We start from the raw sequence: 7,846 nt of genomic DNA on the forward strand, positions 1-7,846 counted from the left end.
GAATACAAAATTCGTCTGTTACCTGTAAAGGAGATCATTTTAAACATTTCTTGCAGCTTTGCACCCAGTTGAAATGGTATTAGTAATATTTTCTGTTATTGTTCTAGTTTAGTATTATTATATTGGATAGTTCTTGATGATGTATTAAGAAACGAAAAATATGCGCCAAGATGTTTTATTTTTCTGCATAAAAACGGTGCATCATATGAAAAAAAGCCAAGAAAGGTTTTTTATCATAAATTAGAGGTGTAATATAAAAATAATTTCTAGTTCGAAATATCTCAGTGGCGTACTATTTTTTTCTTTAAAATAATGCAGGCCATTGCCCGTAGGCGCGCCAATGATGAATACACAATTCTTAATTGTATGTCATAAAATTCGTAATAACTAGCTCCTAAAACTCACCAAATTTCATTTTCATAGCTCAACTGGTCTTAGAGCAATAAATAAATTGGCAGTTTGAAATAAAAATTTCAACACCCCGTATCTCCGAAACTAAGCATTTGCGGACATATGTTTATACAGCAAACTGGCATTAATTTTTAATGTAGAATTAGCCCTTAAAATTTTTCATACCTATTTACTAACACCCTGTATGTTTAATATTAATGTTTAGTTTGAGATAGAATTTTAGTGTTCCTAAAATTGTTAGATAGTCTGTTGTTAGATCATCAAAACATATATGTTAAGCCGCATCTTTATCTATGTGTTGTTGTTCATCATCAGTAGTACATATATTTTGATATTCCTCATTATTATGTTGATTTATCTCACTATTACCTTGAGCAACAATAAATGTGCATTCAAAATAATGGTATTATACCCATTAATTTCTCTGACTATTCTTAGCTGCACAGTTAGACCACTTTTCACTTGAAAATTTTTAAACCAGTCCTATCTTATCAACTCTACAGAATTTGTCTATTTGCCAGTATCTGCCACTCATTATTTACTTTTATGAAAATTCCAGTGTGGGAGAGACTGATAAATTTCATGTGAAAGTAGGGTTGCACCAAGGCTCTGTGCTTAGTCCGTATTTATTCTCATTAGTTTTGGACCAGATAACAGCGAAACTACAGGGTAACATTCCATGGTGCTTAATGTATGCTGATGATGTCGTGTTAGTAGGAAATAGTGAAAGAGACTTAGAACAAAAACTGGAACAGTGGAGACAAGCTCTGGAGGAAAAAGGTTTAAAACTTAGTAGGACAAAAACAGAGTATTTGGAATGTTCATTTAAAGATGGAGCTACTACAAATAAAATGGTATCTTTGGATGGTGAAATGATTGTGAAAAGCAATAGTTTTAAGTACCTAGGATCGGTATTACAGAGTAATGGAGAAATAGATGGAGATGCATGCAGTAGAATTAGGGCTGGATGGATGAAGTGGAAAGAAGCGAGTGGTGTGTTGTGTGACAGAAAAATTCCAATGAAGCTGAAGGGAAAATTCTATAAAACAGCCATAAGACCGGCTATGATGTACGGAACTGAATGTTGGGCAGTGAAAAAGAAAGAGGAACAACGAATGCATGTGGCGGAAATGAGAATGCTTAGATGGATGAGTGGAGTGACAAAGAAGGATAAAATTAGAAATGAGGATATTAGGGGAAGTCTAGGTGTGGCACCAATTGATGCCAAAATGAGAGAGCATAGGTTAAGATGGTTCGGTCATGTTCAACGTCGAGACGTTAATCACCCAATACGAAGAATAGCTGAAGTGCAGATTCCTGGAAGGAGTAGGAGAGGAAGACCAAAGAAGACCTGGGGGGAGGCGATAAGGCAGGACATGTTGGTAAAGGGGATTAACATTGATATGACCCAAGACAGAATTGTGTGGAGAAATGCAATTAGGGAAGCCGACCCCGCATAGGGATAAGGCAAAGAGAATGATGATGATGATGATGAAAATTCCAGCAAGAAAATGAACAACATATATTTGGAACCAAATTGATTCCATTCTAGCAAACAATCGATTCCGGAACAGCTTTAAAGAAGTATCCGCTTACCCTGGAGCAGACGTTAAGGAATACAAGTTTAGAGATAAAACGATTTCTGAACAAACTGTCTTAACATATGGGATACAAATCACTGTTTTAGAAAACAATAAAACAACTAAACTCTAATTTAACTAATTAAATTCTAATTTAAATAAATATGAAAAAAAACAGCGTAGAACAACAGTCAGAAGACATACACAGCCACACTGTAGATGTAGCTCCTCAGTGTCGCAATGTTATTTGTAGCTCCGGATCCAAAGGGGGTCTTTTATGATATTTTGCCACAATTGGGCACTTGCTCCTGTAGTGATCCTTTCCCAAATTAAATTGCTCCTTTTTCTAACTAGGCTATACTGCAGGAGTGGGCAAAAGCCGGCCCGCGGGCCGGATCCGGCCCTTTTGCTTACTTAGAAATATGCTTTATTGCCACTGAAAATTTTTACAATTTTATGGACAAAGCTTACATACAGTCAAAACAAAAACATAATATAAATAACAAATAACAACTACAATTTACTAAAATTAGATAAATCGTCAACAATGTACAGTATAAGATATAAAAGCCAAGACAAAAACAATTTATCCTTTATCCGGCCCATTGAGAAATCTCGCAAGTGATTTTTTTAAAAGCGTAATGCATTTTTTTTCGAATCCTGAGAAAACTAATAAGTATTTTTGAAAAATTTAAACGCAGAATGAAATATTACAATTACCGAGGGCCGAAACTCCCTGAAAACTTCTATAATTTTTATCACAGAGGGGAAAAAATAGAAAATTTAGTGTGATTTTTAATTTCAAATTATGTCTTTCTCCTTTTAATGATGGTCAAAAGTTTTCTGTTCCTCTTCCATTCTGTGCAACACCATTTCGTTCGTAATATGATCGGTCCATGGTATTTTCATATATATATATATATAATCGGTTTATAACGTTCTACGACGTCTTCCGATTCCCAATCGCCATTGCTCTCGATCGTAGCACATGTCTTCGTTCAAGCCTCTTTCTCCGATTTCCCTATGGATTCCTTCTATCCAGCTTTTCCTAGGTCTTCCTCTCTTCCGCCGTCCTTTTGGTGCCCATCGTAGCACTTGCTTGGGTAATCTGTCTTCTTCCATACGTTGTACGTGGCCAAACCATCTTAGTTGCTTTGTTTTTATATCGTCCATTATTGTATGCTTTACATCCATTATCTCCAATATTCTTGTATTTCTGATTTTTTGTATTCTTGATATACCAGCAGATCTTCTCCAGAAGTCCATTTCAGTTGTTCTGAGCATATTTTCGGATTTTTCTTTAAGTGGCCAAACTTCGCTGCTGTATGTTATAATGCTCTTAACAATGCTGTTATAGATGTTACGTTTATTTTCTTTGGAGATACTTTGGTCCCATAGGATTTTGTTCAATAATGCGATAGCTTTCCTTCCTTGTGTGCACCTTTCTTGGATATTCTTGTCCAACGTTCCATCTTGTGTAATTGTAAGACCCAAGTATTTATATTCCTGACAGTGATTAATAGTTATTTCATTTTCCAACGCTAGATCCTGCTGTATACCTCCAACGCACATATATTCCGTTTTCTTGGTATTCACTTCTAAACCCCAGTTCCGGTACTCTTCTATGATTTTTCGGGTCATATATTCAATATCGTGATAATCCTGGGCCATAAGAATCTGATCATCCGCAAAACATAGAGTGTATAGCATGTTATCATCATTTAGCGGTATACCCATATTCTTACATTTCCTTTTCCAGGATTTCAAAACTTGCTCTAAATATATTTTAAATAGTGTCGGCGATAGACAGCAGCCCTGTTTTAGACCCTTATTCACTTCAAATCCTGACGAGATTTCCTTGCCTAGCTTAACTTTTGCTATATTATGTTGGTATAGATTTTTTACAGCTTTAATGAGGTTCAGACTGATGTTAGTTTTTTCGAGGGCTTCCCAAAGTTTACTTTGTGGTACAGTATCGTATGCTTTTTTTAAGTCTATGTACACTAAATGCAGTTCTTGATTGTAGGCTATTTGTTTGTCTATTAACTGTGTTACACAATATAGGTGGTCAGTGGTGGATCTGCCAGCGCGGAAACCGGCTTGCTCTTCGGCCTCTAAGTCCTTGTATTCTTCTTCTATTTTATTTTTGATAATTTTTCCGTAAACTCTGCTGATGGTGCTTGTGACAGATATTCCCCGGTAATTATCGCATATATTTTTACTGCCTTTCTTGTGTATTGTAGAAATTACAGACAATTGCCATTCTTTTGGTATGACTTCGCCATTCATACATCTATTAAATAGATCTCTTAGGTATTCATACAGGGTGTTGCTACCGTATTTGAGCAGTTCTGGTGCTATGTCGCCAAGCCCTGACGCTTTTCTATTTTTTAGGGATTTGCATGCATTTCGTACTTCTTCCAGTCTTAACCGAATCGGTGAGCCACTGACAATTACATTGAAACTTTCGTGATCTTCGTTTTTAATAAAATCTTCTCTATTTTCTACTAGTAACTGCTTGAAATAGCCATCCCACTTTTCCAGAGTAATCGGTGTTATTATATCCCTTTTGGTATCTGTTCTCAACGTTTTAAGGAATTTCCAGCTCTCTGTGTTTCTTGTCCCCCCTATATAGGCGTTAAGTTGATTGCATTTGTTTGTCCACGTTTCGTTTTTCTTCTGTGTGATTTTTTTCCGCACTCTTGCTTGTGCTTCTTTGTATAAAACCTTATCGGAATCTTTCTGTGTATTCATATATTTCCGGTACTTTTCTCTCTTATCGTCTATTTCGGTGGCTATTTCTAAGTCCCACCAGTATGGTTTATTTCTTATGTTGTCTTTGTACTCCCTCAATGCCTCATATGCAGCTTCGTGTATACATAATATTTTCATAATTCCCCTAAAAAGCCACATCTCAAAAGCTTGCAGCTTTTTCATTAAGTCAGCATTAACAATCCAATAAAGAAGAAGAGAGTGGACATAACATTTTTATTATTATCCCGATTCTTTATAGCGGTCTCCGTCTTCCGGTTGCCAGTTTCCAGCTTCGTCATAGTATATTCTGGCATCAATGTTTCGAAGTTTACGTGATCCCTCTTCAGGTGACAGTCATAACTTTGATTTTTTTAAATGGGAAAGTACATCATGTGACACCTCATTTAAAAGCTTTTGAGATACTGATTACAAAAATGTACTTAATACTAAAATACAAAAATGTACTAAATACTTAAATCCTTTTTGAGAGCGTAGGCGCAAAATTTTAGGTCGAATTATTTTTAAATGCATTCATTTTTTGCGGATCCTGAAAAAACTAATAAGTATTTTTGAAAAATTTAAACGCAGTATGAAAGATTACGGTATTATCGAGGGTTTTAAGTCCCTGTGAACTTCTTTAATGATGATTTTAATAAGTTTCAGGGGTGAAAAAAATAGACAATTAAGAGTGATTCTTAACTTAAAATATATAATTCAAAAGAAACTTTCTGTTTATTTTCAGGGACTTTCAGCCCTCGGTAATAATGTAATCTTTCATTCTGAGTTTAAATCTTTCAAAAATACTTATTAGTTTTCTCAGGATCCGCAAAAAATTAATGCATTTAAAAATAATTCGACCGAAATTTTACGCTTACGCTCTTAAGAAAGATTTAAGTATTATACATTTTTGTAATAAGTATCCAAAAGCTTTTAAATGAGGTGCCACATGATGTACTTTCCCATTAAAAAAAATCAAAGTTATGCCTGTCACCTGAAGAGGGTTCACGTAAAGTTCGAAACATTGATGCCAGAATATACTACGATTGTTTTAAAAATCGACCTGTCCGAGCGTTTTGCTTATGTGCTAAAAATAAATAAGTTAATAGGGAGGGGTAACACTTATTCCAGCGCACTGTATAATGGACCATATTAAAAATTTCGTAATTTTACTGGGAACAGATTGTTCGCATGTACACACCAGAAAGACAATTTATTATTATTAAAAGTCAAATCCCTTTCTCCAAATGCTTTAAAATAATACTTTAGTATCTTTGTCAAAAAAATTTCTTGGGTAGAGAAAAACCTCCACCAAAAACTTTAGCGTACATACCGGGTATAGTCTTCCGGCCCGGGAGACATTTTGAAAATTTCATTTTGGCCCGCGCTTAAAAGTATTTGCCCACCCCTGCTATACTGTACTATGTCAGAGGGCGTTAGGGTGACCTCCTTTAGGAATCTTGGTCATTTGCAGAACAGTGCTACGCAATTGCATTGAACGTGTTCTGAAGTTTCTTTTTTGTTGTCACAGAAACGACAGTTTTCTGATATCTCAGAAGGCAATGACCAGTGAGAAGACCAGTGACCATTTTAATATCTTTTTTTACTCATTTCGAGAAGGCGGTTTGTTGCACTAGGCGACACTTTTATAAGCCTTTTTACTTGCCTTTGTTTTGGTGTGTTAGACCAGTATAGTTGTAGTTGATTGAGTTCCCAGATCCGGAGTTTCTCTCTGATATGGCTTTTCGGTAGTCCACAGAAGGGTTCTGGACCTTGGAATGGGGTATTGGAAACTTCTTTTGCGAGGCTATCAGCTGCCTCATTTCCTGCAATTCCCTTGTGACCTGACACCCACATCAAAGTTACTTTGTTGCGTTCCTCCAGCTTCTTAAGGGATTGTTTACAGTCCCAAACCAACTTTGATTCACAAGTAAATTACTTTAGAGCCTGTAAGGCAGCCTGACTATCTGCTAAAATGAAGACTTTTGCCCTACGACTGTCTCGGTTGAGACATTCTTGAGCAGTAATCTGTATGGCATGTGTTTCTGCCTGAAAGATAGTTGGTGCGTTTCCAAGAGATTTGGATAGTCTGAAATTCGGCCCAGTAACTCCCACTTCCGCTCTTTCATCTAAGACCCATACGTATACCATACGAATAAACCTTCCTCTAGTTTTGGTTCAACTGCTTCATCCATATTGTGGTTTTTTATGACCACTTCAAATGGTGTTTCGAAGTCGAATTTGACTGGTATGACGTCTGTCGGCGTATCCATAGAATTTAAAGGAATTTCTTCCATGACTTTAGGATGGCCCACTAGATCGCCAGGTTTCACAATTTGTGTCTATCGCAGCTTTAAGGCGGTGGTTACTGCCTCCCTTCCTATGCAGAACTGCAGGGGAGGAAGGTTCGGCATCGCCTCTAAAGCTGCAGTGGGGCATGTTGACATTGCCTCTGTGATTCCCAGACAAGCTAGCCGCTGCACTTTTGCAGCTTGGCGTTTACTGTTGTTTGTTGTGATTTTGGCCACCATACGAGTAATTAGTCAAGAAAGCCACTGTGCATCCGCTAGGAAAAATATTCTAATTCGGATTCTTTGCACAATCTTACTCAAAAAGGACTCCTTTTAACAAATTTGCATGTTGCCAGGACCAAAAAGTGGTCAAAAATTTTTTGAAACGTTTTTTTTTTTGTTTTTTTCCTAAAATTATTTTTTTTGCACGGAAAAAAGTTTTTTTAGGTTTTTTGGATCATTCCAAAGAGAAAAGGTCTTTAGTGACTTTTCTCTAAAAATGATAGTTTTTGACATATAAGCGATTAAAAATTGAAAAATTGCGAAATCGGCCATTTTTAACCCTCAAAAACTATGTGAAAAGCTGAAAATTTGAATGTTGCCAAGGTAGGTAGATATTCTCTAAACATCGATTGATGAAATCCCGAAGAGTTTTTTGCAATACAATATTTAAAACTCCTTTGTTTTTTAATCGCTAATCAAGCGTGCACGACACTATTTTCCACCGACATTATGGTGCAAATGAAAGGAATAAATTCGTTATTTCGTAAACCGGCGACTTTAAAAATCCCAAACAGGTCGATTTTTATTTTT

The sequence above is a fragment of the Diabrotica virgifera genome, chromosome 5 (assembly GCF_917563875.1).
Source record: "Diabrotica virgifera virgifera chromosome 5, PGI_DIABVI_V3a".
NCBI lineage: Eukaryota > Metazoa > Arthropoda > Insecta > Coleoptera > Chrysomelidae > Diabrotica > Diabrotica virgifera.